The sequence below is a fragment of the Schistocerca nitens genome, chromosome 9 (assembly GCF_023898315.1).
Source record: "Schistocerca nitens isolate TAMUIC-IGC-003100 chromosome 9, iqSchNite1.1, whole genome shotgun sequence".
NCBI lineage: Eukaryota > Metazoa > Arthropoda > Insecta > Orthoptera > Acrididae > Schistocerca > Schistocerca nitens.
In genome coordinates, this window is record NC_064622.1 from 246,707,182 (window position 1) to 246,724,937 (window position 17,756).

Below are 17,756 nucleotides of genomic sequence, written 5' to 3' on the forward strand. Positions count from 1 at the left end.
AATTTCAATTAATCGAGATCCAGTTTCTGCCTTCAAACACCACTCCTTTACTCCATCCTATGGAGTAGCAGATTACTTCCTAACTTTAAAAACTCTACACTAAAGCACTCTTCAAGAATTGCTTTGAGTTGGCTGAAGCTACCAATCACACTCTCAGAGAGTTTTGGAAATATCACTTCAACGTCTTGCCTGCATCAAGTTGTTCGAAAAGGTGTGGGAAGGGATCACCAAGAGAAGTCTCACTTCTGCTTGGAATAGGCTTGGGCCAGAGTCCGTTGTAGAATGTGACTCTGAGGCATTTGAGACAGTCAGTACCTGTGGGGCCTGTAGTCAACGAGATTGCATCTTTGGCCGAGGGCAAGGGACTAGAAGTGGATAACAATGATACCCATGAGCTTGTGGAAGATCACAGCCAAGAAATGACCACCAAAAAGCTTATGGAGCTACAATGTGTTTCACAGCAGGAGTTGTGGAGGAGGAGGAGGGGGAGGAGGAGGAGGAGGCAGTAACAGCGAAGCAGCATTCTTCTGGCACAATAAGAAAAATGCGGAAAGTGTGGGAATCGGTTGCATCATACACTGAAAATCAACACCCCAATAAAGCAGTGACTAAAAATGCTACAAATTTATTTGACTATAATGCTGTGCCGCATTGTCGCCCAGGTGTTGAAGCGTCGGCAGAAATAAATGGCTATAGATAGCTTCTTAGTAAAAGGGAACTAGTTATGTCTTATGAATAATAAAGTACGTAATACTGTATGTACAATTATCTTGGAATAAATAGCATGAATAAGATAAAACTTTCGGTACTTTTTCCACATGGATCGCATTATTGTATTTTTCATTAATTTATAGAGGATATATTTTTTCACTTAACGAGTATTTCGTACTATGAGTAAGATTCTGACCGGCCGAAGTGGCCGTGCGGTTAAAGGCGCTGCAGTCTGGAACCGCGAGACCGCTACGGTCGCAGGTTCGAATCCTGCCTCGGGCATGCATGTTTGTGCTGTCCTTAGTTAGGTTTAACTAGTTCTAAGTTCTAGGGGACTAATGACCTCAGCAGTTGAGTCCCATAGTGCTCAGAGCCATTTGAACCATTTTTGAAGTAAGATTCTGGAACGAATTATGCTCGCTGTGCAAGGTTCCACTGTACATACTGAAACTATAAGACAAAATTTATTCAATACTACTAAATTCTCAGTGAAAAAGTTAGTTATCGATTTTAATTTTCGAAATCATGTATAACAGCAAAGACTCACTGACAGACCTCAAAGTAACAGCAACATATGTATGCGAAGAAGACTATATGACGCTGTTGCTGCCACTGCGAACTCTCTCCTCCAACTCATCCATGATTGGTGGATATATGCTAAAACAATAAGATGAAATGTATTTAATGCCACTACCACGAAATTCTTAGCGGAAGAAAAAGTTACAGTTTGCCGATTTGAATCTGTACTTGGGAAATTCCTATTCCTGCGACTACCATGGATGTATGTCACCACTAGCACTACTGCTACTGTTACCTGATGATGCTGAATAATACTTCATGATGGTACAGATAAGACGAAGACGAAGCAAACAGACCAGTAAGGTAAGGATGGAATCAAATCGAGCTGACCCAAACCCGAACAATAGTAGAATGAGGCCAGGGGTGGAGCGGGTAGAATTTATATAGAGTCAAGCTCTGCCCACTAATTTGAGGGGGGGGGGGAACCAATCAGATTGCAGCATTCGGTGGTACCTTAGTTGATAGGTTTGGACAAGTTGTTCAGCTCACGCACAAACAGGAAGTAGCCACTCGAGGTGGCAAAGGACACCGCCACTGCGACTACAGGGTGATCTACTGCATTCTGAGACACCATTGTCTGTTGGTTTGTACAGGGTGGGCCGAATGCCTCCAAGGGCACACGACAGGAAGTCGCCACTTGTGGCGCGCTAATACTGCGAGGCGGCTGGCGGTCCTTCACGGGGCAGTGAGATACCAAATAGCAGTCGCGCGCTGCTCCTTCCGGTGGCACGTTGTGCAGCCTGGCAATTGCCAGATATATTTAGCGTGATGTGTGACAGTGTAATTACGTGTGTTGAGTGTTTCGTGATAGTATTCCTTACGCTATCAGGATCAGAAAACGCTGCAATTGTTTAAATATACCACACGCTTTATTCCGCAAATTGTTTAAATCAACAGTATTCCACACACTGCAACCGATTTCCCGCCAGTCAATCAATATCTCCAGAAGGGGGCAGTATTCACGAAGGAAAACTGTCCCACACGAAAGGACATCGATTTGATTAATTAGTCAATCAATTTGATTGAGTGGGAGGTAGACTTTTCGAATAACTCAGGCCTCACCCACAGCTTCAACGACAGAATACCGAAAGTGGAACAATAGGTTAAGGGGAGGTACCTTAATTGTTTGCCACCTTTAATTATTTTGATATCAAATGTGGTGCAGGGTTTCTGGGAGGGAGGAAGGCTGGGGATTTCCCTGAGGGAAGGGTGACAAAGAAAAGTGCGCACGAAACCCCATTCAAAAAAGGGTGAAATTCAAAAAGTGCACTCATATTGGTGGGGTTAGAGGGGGAGGGATAGGGGTGAGGGATGAGGATTTTCCAGACAGAAGGGTAACATGCTGGATGGGTAAAGCACATCATGTCATCAGGAGGAGAGGGGATTAGTTGGTCAGTTAACTAATTTGTTATCAGAGTTGTACCGGCTTTATCCCACTACTTCTTTGATAATGTTAAAAAGAGGAGCCCAGAAATCTGACGCACATCTTCAGAAGGTCGCGAATTGAAGTATCACATGTGCGATTTCGTCAATATGTTGCACAAGTTTGCCATATCTTCCTCGATCACTTTCATCACAAGTTTGAATTTTCTGCTCCACTTCCTCACAACACCATGACTAATAATTCAGTCCCAATGCACACAACACAATCGACAATGAATGCTGGCGGAATTTATTCCTTCTGCTTACAGGAAACGATGACAGAACATACCTCACAACTGTAGGAAGACGCGGTAACACCGCCCACTTCAGTCGCTTGCTGCTCCTTTGCCAACCATGCAAGCAGCATGATGCTACATGCATTCGTTTATGTGTAATAGCCAATTGTAGGTTAATATATGAATAGCCACCGTATATTGGAACGTCCGTACCGTCCGGTCCTATATTCTACGCTACTGGCCATTAAAATTGTTACACCAAGAGAAATGCAGATGATCAACGGGTATTCATTGGACAAGTATATTATACTAGAACTGACATTTGATTACATTTTCACGCAATTTGGGTGCATAGATCCTGAGAAATCAGTACCCAGAACAACCACGTCTGGTCGTAATAACGGCCTTGATACGCCTGGGAATTGAGTCAAACAGAGCTTGGACAGCGTGTACCATGCTGCTTCAACACGATACCACAGTTCATCAAGAGTAGTGAGTGGCGTATTGTGACGAGTCAGTTGCCCGACCACCATTGACCAGACGTTTTCAATTGGTGAGAGATCTGGAGAATGTGCTGGCCAGGGCAGCAGTCGAACATTTTCTGTATCCAGAAAGGCCCGTACAGGACCTGCAACATGCGGTCGTGCAATATCCTGCTGAAATGTAGGGTTTCGCAGGGAACGAATGAAGGATAGAGCCACGGGTCGTAACACATCTCAAATGTACCGTCCACTGTTCAAAGTGCCGTCAATGAGAACAAGAGGTGAACGAGACGTGTAAACAATGGCACCCCATACCATCACGCCGAGTGATACGCCAGTACGGCGATGACGAATACAAGCTTCCAATGTGCGTTCACAGCGATGTCGCCAAACACGGATGCGACCATCATGAAGCTATAAACAGAACCTGGATTCATGCGAAAAAAATGACGTTTTGCCGTTCGTGCACCCAGGTTCGTCGTTGAGTACACCATAGCAGGCCCTCCTGTCTGTGACGCAGCGTTAAGGGTAACCGCAGCCATGGTCTCCGAGCTGATAGTTCATGCTGCTGCAAACGTCGTCGAACTGTTCGTGCAGATGGTTGTTGTCTTGCAAACGTCCCCATCTGTTGACCCAGGGATCGAGACGTGGCTGCACGATCCGTTACAGCCATGCGGATATGATGCCTCTCATCTCGACTGCTAGTGATACGAGGCCGTTGGGATCCAGCACGGCGTTCCTTATTACCCTCGTGAACCCACCGATTCCACATTCTGCTAACAGTCATTGGATCCCGACCAACGCGAGCAGCAATGTCGCGATACGATAAACCGCAATCGCGATAGGCTACAAACCGACCTTTATCAAAGTCGGAAACGTGATGGTACGCATTTCTCCTCCTTACACGAGGCTTCACAACAACGTTTCACCAGGCAACGCCGGTCAACTGCTGTTTGTGTATGAGAAATCGTTTGGAAACTTTCCTCATGTCAGCACGTTGTAGGTGTCGCCACCGGCGCCAAACTTATGTGTATGCTCTGAAAAGCTAATCATTTGCATATCACAGCATCTTCTTCCTGTCGGTTAAATTTCGCATCTGTAGCACGTCATCTTCGTGGTGTAGCAATTTTAATGGCTTGTAGTGTTCTTTGTACTTTCCACAAATTACTTCCCTCGCCGATCATGTGGAGAATCGCCTCAATTATTTTGATTTTCTTAATTCAACTGTTACAACACACCTCAACCGTCATTCATAGCAAATTTATTTCGCAAATTCTGGACTTTTTTTGATACAAGTAGACTTCCTTTTTTCGAGGAATGCTGTCTTTGCTTGTGCTAACCTGTATCTTATGTCCTTGCTTCGTCTTTCATACACTACCTTGCTTCCACTGTAGCAGAATTTCTTAATTTCATCTACCATAGTCTCCAATTAAAACGTTCTTTGTCTCATATCTGCTGATTCCGAGTACTTTCAAGTTTATTTGGTTCACTCTATTCTACCCTGAGTAGACTTTAAATTTCGTTTAGCAGATCCCGTAATTCTTCACTTTCATCGAATATAGCAGTATCATTAGGGAATCATGTAACTGCCACAATGTCATACTCAATTTTAAGCCCACTTCAAAATCCTCCTTTTACTTCATTTATTAATTCTTCGATATACAGATTGAACAGTACAAGAGAAAGTCTGCATTCCTGCTTAAGACGTTTGTAATCCGAACACTTCTCTCTAGGGCTCCATTCTGATTCTTCCCTTTGCAGACTTTGTGTACTACCCTGCAGATATTGTGTGCTACCAGTCTTTCGCTATAGCGCATCTTTCTCTTACGATTTCGAACATATAGCTTCACTTTCTATTGTCGAACACTTTTTATAGGCCTTGAGTTATCTTAAGTTCAAATGGTTCAAATGGCTCTGAGCACTATGGGACTCAACTGCTGTGGTCATCAGTCCCCTAGAACTTAGAACTACTTAAACCTAACTAACCTAAGGACATCTCACACATCCATGCCCGAGGCAGGATTCGAACCTGCGACCGGACTGCGCGCCTAGAACCGCGAGACCACCGCGGCAGGCAGTTATCTTAAGTGTTGCTTCCACTATCAAGCCTATCGTAAAACAGCATCTCTGGTGCCTTTACCTACCCAAATTCCAAATTGTTCGTCATTCATAATATGCCCAGCTTCTTTTTCAATTAACCTTTGCGCGCTCGTCAGAAGCTTGTATGCACGAGATGTCAATTCTAGCCCTTGCCATCTTCTATATTCAATGAATGGTATACTTCTGGAAGCTCAATGTTATGTCTCCAGTCTATTAGATTCCTCACACTAACTTGAATAATCATTTGGTTCCCAAGTCTTCCGAGTGATGTTATCTATATTTGCCTTGTTTGATCGCAGGTCATCCAAAACTATGTCAAACACTGATACCGGATCCGTTACATCTTCCAAACCGACACCCAATTTTACTTCTTCTACGTTATCAAACAGCTCCTCCCTTCCTAGATGCTCTCAACGTACTCTTCTCACATATAAATTCTTTCGTCCAATTCCAACAGTGTAGTTCCTTTTGGTCTTTTGACGTTGAGCTTAACGCTTGCAGACTGATAGCTGGCAAAAGTGAGCAGGCTTGTTTGCAGGGCGGTTTTATTTATTAATCATCTATTTTGATGGCCTCTGTATCGACCGTAAACTTACCTGCAGGTGTAAATGTAGATGAATAGTGGATAGTTCGAAACAATAACAGTTTTGAAACTAGCTTACTGTCTGTTGACGTAGACGTTGAGTCTGTTTAACCATTGTCCTTCTACATTCTTTAGAGTTTAATTGGCAATGAAACTTGCTAAATTGTTCTTCAACAGTTGATGCAAACCACATAGATATATAAACAAAACAAAAACACTTGGCCTTTTCACTTCGCTGAAAAGCGAAGGGAGAGTGGAGACAACATTCGATACGGTGTGGAGCACTTAGCTTATCTTATTGCAAAGCTTTTTCTTTCCTGCCAGTGTGAAGAAACGGCAGATGTCACGACCATGAGTGCTCATTGCGTGAATAAACAGCGACTCCCAATTCCTGTAGTAGTGAAGGCTGTGCATGTATAATAAAACTTCCTTTCATCCTTTCTGATGTAACGCTTCATTCAAAGGGAAGTGCAATGGTGTTCAAAACTTAAAGGCAAAGGCAACTTTCGCATTAAGTGTCACTGCCAAGTGAGGCCTGGAGGCTCGTGTCGAAGTTTGCTGGTCAGGCCGTGGCAGCCATCCTGTGTTGACTGAGGCATTTGCAGCACTTACACTGCAGCAGTTCCTACTATGCAAGGTCCAAAGATTCATCGAGCTTTGTTACTTGGCCGCCGAGAATACAACCACAGCCAATCAGAAATATACACTGAGGTGACAAAAGTCATGGGATAGGGATATGACGACATCGTACCAAGTTACAAAAGGGCGGTGCATTGGCTTAGCTGCCCATCTTGAACACGCCCGAATGTCCTTCATTCACCATAAATTCGACGCTACCCACCCACAGTTATAGTCTGTCTGTAAACTCAAGAGCGAGCAGCGCTTTTGGTGGGGGAAGTGGGCTTTCCCGGAAGAACGCTGCCACCGGCCTACAGGGGCACCCAAAATCTGTTGGCTGTTACCTGTCTAGCAGAGTAGATCGGCGTGCAGTGATATACGTCGTTTGTGGGACCTTAGTTCCCAGTGTGAGTCAGTTGACTTTGTATACTTGCTGATATACTTCGATATGTATAATCGTCTAGCATTGTAAGAAAATGTGCAGAATACGGGGAAGAGGAGGCATTTGCGGGGTAATGAGCGTCTCTTATGTTATTACACCGTGTATTGAAGAGGCGAACCAAAAAGAAGTTGGCTAATATTGCGAGTCCCAATCAAAGGGCTGCAATTTATGCAAACGCCAGCCTCGTCCAATGGGACGCATAAGGAAGGAACGCGAAAATAAGCCGCATGGTTTAGTGGAATCGCCACGAAGGAAAACTAATAATCTTGGGAGGAAACCTATCGTTACAGACAGTTTCAAAATCACGTAAAACCTTTGATGCTTATGGAACGCTAAATCTCTATTTCGGTCACTATTCACCTCATTCTTAGACATATTGTTGAAATATGTGCGCATAGCTATTCTAAACACTGCTGAAATTTTCTTCGAAACATGTACATCGATTTTGGACTCCTAAGCAAAAGGTTTGACATACGAGGTGCATTCACATATTAACTTTTATTATTTGGTAAAAACTTTATTTGTTAATCTACAGCAGTGTTATTCTCTTCAAAATATTCCCCATTACATACTATACACTTGTGCCTGTGCCTTTTCCAATTCGCGAAATTCTTTAGGAACTGTTTCTTCGTGATAGTTTATAGGTCACTTAACTGTGCATTTTTAATCCCAGCCATGCTTGTAACACTACTGTCCTTTAAGGCCTGCTTTGAAATGTTTATACCACTTGTATGCCCTTGGTTCACTCAATAGGCCCACCAAAAGCAATATTTAACATTTCTAAAAATCTCGTACACTTTATTCCATTCCTATAACAAAATTTAATACAGATTCTCTAATTTGTTATTATACAGAACAAACAATCGTTGGTGCTACCAAAACACATGTAACCTTTTTGACAGCTGACAACAGAGTAAATACCCAGTATGCATAACATTGTACACATACTTTTGAGACATGTTTACGCCGTCAGTGACAAAAAAGTACTGCAGATCGGACTAATACAACACACAAAATTATAAACTTCTGGTTACTTTTTAAACACTCTTCGTGTTGCAAAAATTGGTTTCAATGCAGTCTTTCAAAGAAAACTTTTACCTTTTAAGAACAAGCCTTAAATTATACAGGTTGATTGCATTATATGGGGTTCGTTTTACGAATGGTAATAGAGGAACATACAATACATTCACATGAACAGGCATTCGGTCCTATGCTTGTAGTATAATCCTGATTTCCATTCTTATCTTAATATTATTTACTCTATAATGTTGTGTTTCGGAAGAAGCTATCGTTTTTTGTATTCGTTATGGTCTTATTGCATTTGTCTAAAAATGAACGCAGCCGAGACGTATCTGTACACGGCGTCGCCACAGATTTGAAGCGCGCGCCGCGGCAGGGCGGGTACTACGTTTGTGAAACAGCCTGTAGAAGCGCCTTGTGACGCAGCTGGGTTGGCAGAGTAGGGACTCGCTCGCTCGCTCTTCAGTTTACCGACAGACTATACTCCCCTCTTTCCCCCCTCCCTGAGCACTGCTCCTGGTACTCTGCCACGCCTCTACCCTCACATTCCCCCAACGCTGTACCTCCAGACTTCCCATATCCTCTTCCAATGAAACTTCCCTTACCCCACCATGAAAGCTACCCTCATGTATACCCGTCCTACCGGATCTAAAAGAACCCACCCCACCTCCTCTGGGCAGGACTCATTTCCCCTCCACTCCTCTCCACACACATGCCAAGGCTTGGTCTCGAACAGTATCCCTCTTCACTCTCCTGAATTCCTCCCCCCAACATCTGAGCACACAAACACTCTCGTATGCACTACCCCAACTGCTTAATTCCCATGATACCATTTTAATTGCATTCTAGGTCTACTCATCGCTTCATTCTCTATCTTAGTCAACGCAGCGACTATTTACTTTTTTAACTTATCCAGTGCCCCTCTGTATTTCATCTTACAGGGAAAATTTGTCATTTCATCTGTGTCAGTCTTTTAACTAATAAACTCCTTTCGTGTTTTGTGTTTTACATTATACAACTGTTAATGTCTTGTTATTGTGTCACACACTTATTTTGTCAACCACCGTGTCTAATTTTATAATATATTTTATGAATTTTTACCCTCATAAGGCTGAAGAACGACCGCTTCTATCAGCTGACAGCCCATCCGGGGCGAGGGGAATGCAATGTAAAGAAAGGAAAAAAAGAAAGAAAAAAAGAGGAGCTATCATTTCTAATCAAATAATTCATATGGAGAAGTTTCCGATGTGGTTTTGGCTGCATGACGGTGATTAATAGACTTTGAACGCGGAACACTTGTTGGAGTTCGACGCATGAGACATTCCATTTCCGAAATCGTTAGGGAATTCAATATTTCGAGATCCACAGGGTCAAGAGTGTGCCGTGAACATCAAATTTCTGCCATTACCTCTCACCACAGACAACGGCGTTCGCTGAGAGCAGCGGCGTTTGGTTAGAGTTGTCAGTACTAAAAGACAAGCGACACTACGTCAAATAATGGCAGAAATCAGTATGGGACGTACGACGAACGTATCCGTTAGGAGAGTGTGGCGAAATCTGGTGTTAATGAGCTATGGAAGCAGACGACTGACGCTGTGTACCTTTGCTTACTGTACGACATCGCATGCACGCCTCTCCTGGGCTCGTGAGCACAGCGCTTGGAATCTAGACTACTGAAAAACCGTGGCCTGATCAGAAGAATCCCGATTTCAGCTGTTCAGAGACCCATCGACCCAAGTAGTCAAGAAGGCACTGTGTAAGCTGCTGATTGCTCCATAATGGTCTGGGCCGGCCGCGGTGGTCTCGCGGTTCTAGGCGCGCAGTCCGGAACCGTGGGACTGCTACGGTCGCAGGTTCGAATCCTGCCTCGGGCATGGATGTGTGTGATGTCCTTAGGTTAGTTAGGTTTAAGTAGTTCTAAGTTCTAGGGGACTGATAACCACAGCAGTTGAGTCCCATAGTGCTCAGAGCCATTTGAACCATTTGAACCATAATGGTCTGGGCTTCGTTTACATGGAATGGACTGGGTCCTCTGGCCCAACTGACCCGATCATTGACTGGAAATGATTATGTTCGGCTACTCGGAGACCATTTACAGCCATTCATGGACTTCGTGTCCCCAAACAACGATGGAATTTTTATGGCTGACAATGCGACATGTTACTGGGCCGCAATTGTCCACAGTAGGTTCGAAGAACATTCTGCATAATCCGAGTGAATGGTCTGGCCATCCAGATCACTCGACATGAATCCCATCGGAGATTTATGGGACACAATTGAGAGGTCAGTTCGTGCCCAAAATCCTGTACCGGCAACACTTCTGTATGTGACTTCCAATTTGTTGAATCCATGCCTCGTCGAGATGGTGCACTGCGGCAGGCAAAATAATGTCCGACACGGCATTAGAAGTATCCCATCACTCATGTCGCCTTAGTGTAGCACCACTGCGCAAGCGACTACTTAGGCACTCGCCGCACCTCTCAGCGGCAGTCACAACGCAGACTACAACTGTGGAATCATCTCACTGGGACATCGAACCTTCGAACTACAGCACGACGGTTGGGACCCTCACTTCGGTGCACCGGTCAACTCCCATGACATCGGTCAATTTCGTTACTGTGCCGATTTCCGTCAAGACTGCGTCTAGCTTAGCATGCGGCCGTTTGGCGCACTTTTTCCGATTGTTTACCTAGTCGGATATTAACTTTTCCCTGTCGACTTACTGTGACTGTTTCGATTCCGCCTAGCCGACTGTTATTTCATTTACTCAGGATATTAATGAATTTTGATCGATTAAGAACTGACTGTTTATTTTACTTTGAGGTCAACAAGAACTACTGAAAGTGCAGTCCTATAATTTTTTCTTGGTTTACTTAATTATGAACTCTTAACTGTTCATTACGATTTCATTTCAACTATTCTGTGTATACTGGCTCATGAACCTTGTTCAGTATTCAGTGTTTTGTTAATAAATGTGTTGAATTGCTGCCTGTCTTTAACTCTGGTGCTCAGATAACAGTAACTGAAAGGATTACCCAAGGAGAGGAGCAGAAATGACTTATTCAAAGACAATAATTGCACTCAAGTCACCACGATTTTTGATAATCCCATGCACGTTACAAAATTCAGGTAACGGTTCTTAACAGGGTGTGTGATCACAGCAATGCATGCTAAACACAAGGAGGGTAAGGAGTTCTTGTGGAATGTCGTTCCATTCCTCCACCAGTGCGGTTGACAGTTGCTGGATGGTCGTTGGTGAATGTGGACATATAGCAATATGTCTCCTCAACGCATTCGAAACAAGCACGATGGTACTGAAGTCATGGGAACCCGCGGACCTGTGCTTCCGCCCAGCAAGAGCTACTCCACCTGCGCTCTTCGAAGCGGTCGTGCATTGTCATCCATAAAAATGAAGTCAGGGCCAAATGGACAGCTGAAAAAGACACACGCGGGGAACGAGTACAGTGTCACAATAACGTTGACGGGTGAATGTACAGTGTTGAAAGATTCTGGACCACCAGAATGATCATGTTCGACATGACTCTGGACGTATTCTCGAATGGCGAGAGGTGGGAACACATTATGTACCCAGGAACTTAGTGATTTGGTGGACAGACATAACGTGGCATGCTACGCTCACTCGTTAACGTTATTATGGCATTGTACTCTTTTCCCCATATGCGGCTTTTCAGCATGTCTGTAATACGTCAAAGCGTCGAACAGTGCAGGTGGAAGAACATTAATAACGAGAGCATATTCAGCAAATGGACTGGCCTCCCACGATTCAAATCCCAACGAGCACACGACTTAAATCCCAACGGGCACTTAATTTGGATGCGGCGGGCAGACGTATCTGCAGCACCTCCAGATGCACCAGCCACGATCCAGCAGCTATCAACCGCGCTGGTGGAAGAATGAAACGCGCTACCACAAGAAATCCTTACCAATCGTGTGGTCAGAATGGGAATACGTTGCAGAGCACGCATTGCCATCCCTGCTGATCAGACACCCTATTAAGAACCACGTCCCGACTTTTGTAATATCGCAGTTACTTCGGTACAATTGCTGTCTTCGAATTAAGTTTCTGTTCGTATTATTTCGCAATTGTATCAGTTCAAAAATGGTTCAAATGGCTCTGAGCACTATGCGACTTAACTTCTGAGGTCATCAGTCGCCTAGAACTTAGAACTAATTAAACCTAACTAACCTAAGGACATCACACACATTCATGCCCGAGGCAGGATTCGAACCTGCGACCGTAGCGGTCGCTCGGCTTCAGACTGTAGCGCCTAGAACCGCACGGCCACTCCGGCCGGCTCTATCAGTTCCCTTCAGTACTACTCGTATACAGTAGTAGTTCTTTCTGTGTATGGGTCACGTTCCATCGAGCTGTTAATTAGCACTGACACAACATGCGAATGTTACTTCGTCCCTGTGTTTTGCACACCGGCGTACAATAAAGTATCGGATGAATGATTTATAAGTACGCTCGGAGAAACACTGTGGGGCATGGCTATGAATGAGGAAACCTTCGTGAAACTGTCACTAAGAATCTCGAGTGAGTGGTGTTGGAGACTGGGAGTAAAGTGGAATCAAATGCTTGCGTCAATGGAAGAAGTTGGATGATTTCATTAGGTCTCCACCCATGTTTAACAATTAACCAGGAACAAAAAAATGGTTCAAATGGCTCTGAGCACTATGGGACTTAACTGCTGTGGTCATCAGTCCCCTAGAACTTAGAACTACTTAAACCTAACTAACCTAAGGACATCACACACATCCATGCCCGAGGCAGGATTCGAACCTGCGACCGTAGCGGTCGTGCGGTTATGGACTGTAGCGTCTTTAACCGCTCGGCCACTACGGCCGGTTTAACCAGGAACAGAAACTGAGGAAACCTGAATGTGTTGGTTATCTTGGATGGTTTGGAAGCCGGAAATTCAACAATCACAGATCGCAGAAATTCCAACAAAGCCATGTGCTACGTGTATGATGATCTGTTCTAGTGAGGCAAAGAGGACATGCGGAAACGGGGTAGAGGGGTCAACTCTAGCTGAGTTATTACCAGATTCTAGATGACCACTAGAACTAGCTGTGCAATCTGAGGCTAGTGAAATCGTCACAAGATATCACAATCTTCAGCCTTACAATACCGACTAACGTTGGAACAAGATGGAAATAGAACTGACATCGGAGAATCAGGCGTGTCCAGGGAAGAGGGTGAAAGAGGATAAACCAGGTGAAGAGAGGGTGTGAACAGAATTTGAGCTAGTGGTATCTGTTTTCCATTTCGGATTCAGACGAAGAGCAAGGGAATGCAACAAAGTGAGTGTCGTTTGAAATTATAAAGCATTATGGTGCCAGCTGCTGTGAGAATTCTTGTAAATAAAAAATGGTTTCCCGTTTCATTTGGAGATAACCTTCAAATGGCTACTTAGGAATGGAAGGACTTAACGAAATGAATTATTGTAAATAAAAAATGGTTTCCCGTTCCATTAGGAGATTACCTTCAAATGGCTACTTAGGAATGGAAGGACTTAACGAAATGAATCGATCCAGTGTAAAACCAGCTGAAAAACGCTCCTGTAGGAGCACAAAAATGGCAAGTACGTTCCTCCTTAAGTGGCTCTAGGAGAAAAGTGGTGAACCAGCTGCCTCAGACCGCATTCCTCTTTCCTCACTAAAAGTTTTGGCGTGCGAACATACTCGCGCCCTTTCAACATAGACTTTTCTATATCCTTTTACTCATTCTCTCTTTCTAGTTAAGCCTTCATACTCAGTGTCCGCCCCGATAACTGAGTGGTCCGCTCAGGGACTGGGTGTTGTGTTGTCCTTATTATCATTTCATCATCATCAGCAGAAGGAAATGGGAAACCTCCACTGGAATCACTTCCCTAGACGCTCATGCGGTGAACCTCTCTGACGAGGCATCCCCCATCACAAGACCTGACGTACGGCAGAACACAAAGTTTTTCATACTCAGTGACACAGCGTATATACACTGAACCGCCAAAGAAACTGGTATACGCATGCGTATTCAAATAAAGAGATACGTAAACAGGCAGAATACGGCGCTGCGGTCGGCAACGCCTATGTAAGACGTGTGTCTGGCGCAGTTGTTAGGTCGGTTACTGCTGCTGCAATCAAGATTTAAGTGAGTGTGAACGTTGTGTTACAGTCGGCGCACGAACGTTGGGACACAGAATCTCCGAGGTAGTGATGACGTGGGGGAATTTCCCGTACGACCTTTTCACGAGTGTACTGTGAATATCAGGAATCCGGTAAGACATCAAATCTCCGACATCGCTGGGGCCGGAAAAACATCCTGTCAGAACGGGACCTACGACGACTGAAGAGAATCGCTCAACGTGACAAGTACAACCCTTCCACAAATTGCTGCAGATTTCAGTGCTGGACCATCAACAAGTCTCAGCGTGCGACGATTCAATGAAACATGATCGATATGGGCTTTCGGAGCGGAAGGCCCACTCGTGTACCCTTGATGACTGCACGACACAAAGCTTTGCGCCTTGCCTGGGCCCGTAAACACCGACATTGGACTGTTGATGACTGGAAACATGTTGCCTGGTCGGACGAGTCTCGTTTCAAATTATATCGTGCGGATGGACGTGTACGTGTATGTAGACAACATCATGAATCCATGGGTCCTGCATTTCAGAACGGGACTGTTTAATCTGGTGTAGGGTCTCTAATGCTATGGGGTGTCTGCAGTTGGAGTGATATGGAACCCCCAATACGTCTAGATACGACTCTGACAAGTGACACGTACATAAGCATCCCGTCTGATCACCTGCATCGATTGTGCATTCCGAAGGACTTCGGCAATTCCAGCAGAACAGTGCGATAGCCCACGAGCCACGAGAATTGCTACAGCGTGGCTCCAGGAGCACTCTTATGAGTTTAAACACTTCCGCTGGCCACCAAACTCCCCAGATATGAACATTATTGAGGATATCAGGGATGCCTTGCAACGTGCTGTTCAGAAGAGATCTCCCCCCCCCCCCCCCTCGTACTCTTACGGATTTATGGACAGCCCTGCAGGATTCATGGTGTTAATTCACTCCAACACCACTTAGCAGACATTTGTCGAGTCCATGCCACGGCCTTTTGCGGAACTTGTGTGTGCTTGTGGGGCAGGTGTACCAATTTCTTTGGCTATTCAGTATGTGTCCCACTAATTTCTTTTTCTCCAATTGATTTACGAATATCCCACTGATACTGTCTACTCTCATACTTAACGGTCTCCTTTTGTGTTTCTTTCCCGCTGCCACGTTTCCGACCATACTTCGACAACTCAAAAACTTTACCCATGTACACGTTAAATAAGCGCACTTCATACAACGTTGAACAAAATCGTTTGCTTTACATCTTTTCTGAATACTTCACTAATATATCGCAATTCACTGTAAACATCCCGCTTATGATTTGAATCTTAAAAGAGCTTAAATGTGATTTGAAATATTTTACTGAATTTGCGGTCTTTCCAGTTTCAAAAAAATTTTGGCAGTCATTTTGAGTTCTTTTCAGGGATTTGAAGACCCTTTGTAGCCCATTTTGTATCACTGTAGCACTAGTTTGGGCATATTTGCAGAGGCGTGAAGTGCCGATTATACAGAGACAGCTCGTCATAAAGTTTTATTGATGGTTAAATGCTGACTCAAAACGTAATTTGGTGACCTCAGAACCCTTGCTGGAAGTTACTACATTTAAATTAAAACTACATTTAAGCCTTAGACCAGATATTATGTACACATATTTTGAGCATGTATACTATGACCTTGGACCTCTTGACCTCTGTAGCGGATGATGATATCGAAAAAGATTCACAGTTTCTCGAGAAGATCATCATAGTAACGTATGGTAAACATATCGACGGTCTGCCATGAACAGCAGTTACAGAAGTGGATATCCCCACAATTACTGCTATGGCAGTAAGAGACAGAATCCTGATTGTGTTCTAAAGCAGCAAAATGTTTCGAACCAAAATTTTGCTTCGTAATCTCTGATGAACTTACTTCCCGACATTTGTGTTCCTAGTGGGAAGTGTTATCGTGTACCCTCGAAGGCTTGCACGATGTACAGTGTCGCCATCGTCTACACAGGTTTTGGGCGCCATGCACACGGGACGGTGCGCCTCCGCTCCGTTCAGGAACGTTCGCTACCTTGGATAGCACTACAAGAACTGCAGCTAAGGTAAACTAACATGCATCTACGAGTGGCCTGCCCATCTAGCGTCGGTCGCTGCACTTCACGGCCTTCCCACTACAAATAATACTATTTCTTATTTATTTCATGGAAATACTGTCGTAATTTACTTCTTTCAGTTACTTTACGTCCATTCCTGTTTCATTTTCATTTTTATTATTTATTGTCCTGATAAAAATGTAACCTAGAATATGAGAAACAGGTCAAAATGCATGTTCTAGAGTTTAATTCCGTCTTCTTCCTTTATAAGTGTAATTTTAAACCCTCATAGCTCGTAAGGTATGAATTTTAGAGCCAATATATATAGAATATTTTTTTCCTTGTTTTAGTTCGGTATAATATGGAAACCAAAGGGGTTGCAGTGGAAGTGGTCCACTGTCAAAGAATCAGAACGATTTTCGCTTATATCTATCGACCCTGTCATTTCCGGACCAGGGTCCGTCCCCATTGATGTATTTAACGTTCTCCGTCATACTTCAGAGCTTGTAACGTCATCATAGATTCACCTTGTTCATCTGCTGATGACTCTCCATTCAAATAGAATTTCTGTGTCCTCCCTATTAAAAGATCCTCAAACCAGTCACAAATTTCGCTCGATATCCTGTATGATCGTATTTTTGATAATAAGTATAGGTGTGGTACTGAGCGAAATACTTTTCGAAAACGAGAAATAGTGCATCCGCCTGGCTGCCTTGTCGAGGCTTTCAGTATGTCATGTGAGAAAAATACAAGTTGGGTTTCATACGATTGTTGTTCACAGAATTTATTCCGGTTAGCATGTAGGGGGTCATTCTGTTCAAGGACCAGCCGGAGTGGCCGTGCGGTTCTAAGCGCTACAGTCTGGAGCCGAGCGACCGCTACGGTCGCAGGTTCGAATCCTGCCTCGGGCATGGATGTGTGTGATGTCCTTAAGTTAGTTAGGTTTAATTAGTTCTAAGTTCTAGGCGACTGATGACCTCAGAAGTTAAGTCGCATAGTGCTCAGAGCCAACCTGTTCAAGGTCCTTCTTGATGCTTCTGACGTTGTGGGGTGATGGGACAGCGAAGTGTGGCACCTGTGGAGAGCGCTGCAGCCGTGTCGCAAGGCGCCAGCAGACGTTTCCCAAGCGCAGCTGGGCTCGGCGCAGCTGTCGCTGTCCCGTGTGGCGACGTGCTGGCCGCCAGCGGACGGTGACGGCAAGCGTGTAAATCGACAGACAAGAGGCCAGCGCCCGCCCGGTCGAACACAAAAACTGCCGCCCGATCTCGGGAAGTTGCGAAGCTCTCTGCTCTTGTTTCCGGACCGGCGAAAGGCGACGAACCCGGTGACGTCACGGCCGCGGGGATTCCGCATTCGTC

The 17,756-nt window shown here is 44.5% G+C and overlaps 1 long non-coding RNA gene across 2 annotated transcripts in view; it reads right to left on the reverse strand.

Moving 5' to 3' along the window:
* The window catches only part of LOC126203180 (uncharacterized), a 48,972-nt gene that overhangs the window by 5,219 nt on the left and 25,997 nt on the right, over positions 1–17,756 (reverse strand). The window lies entirely within an intron of this gene.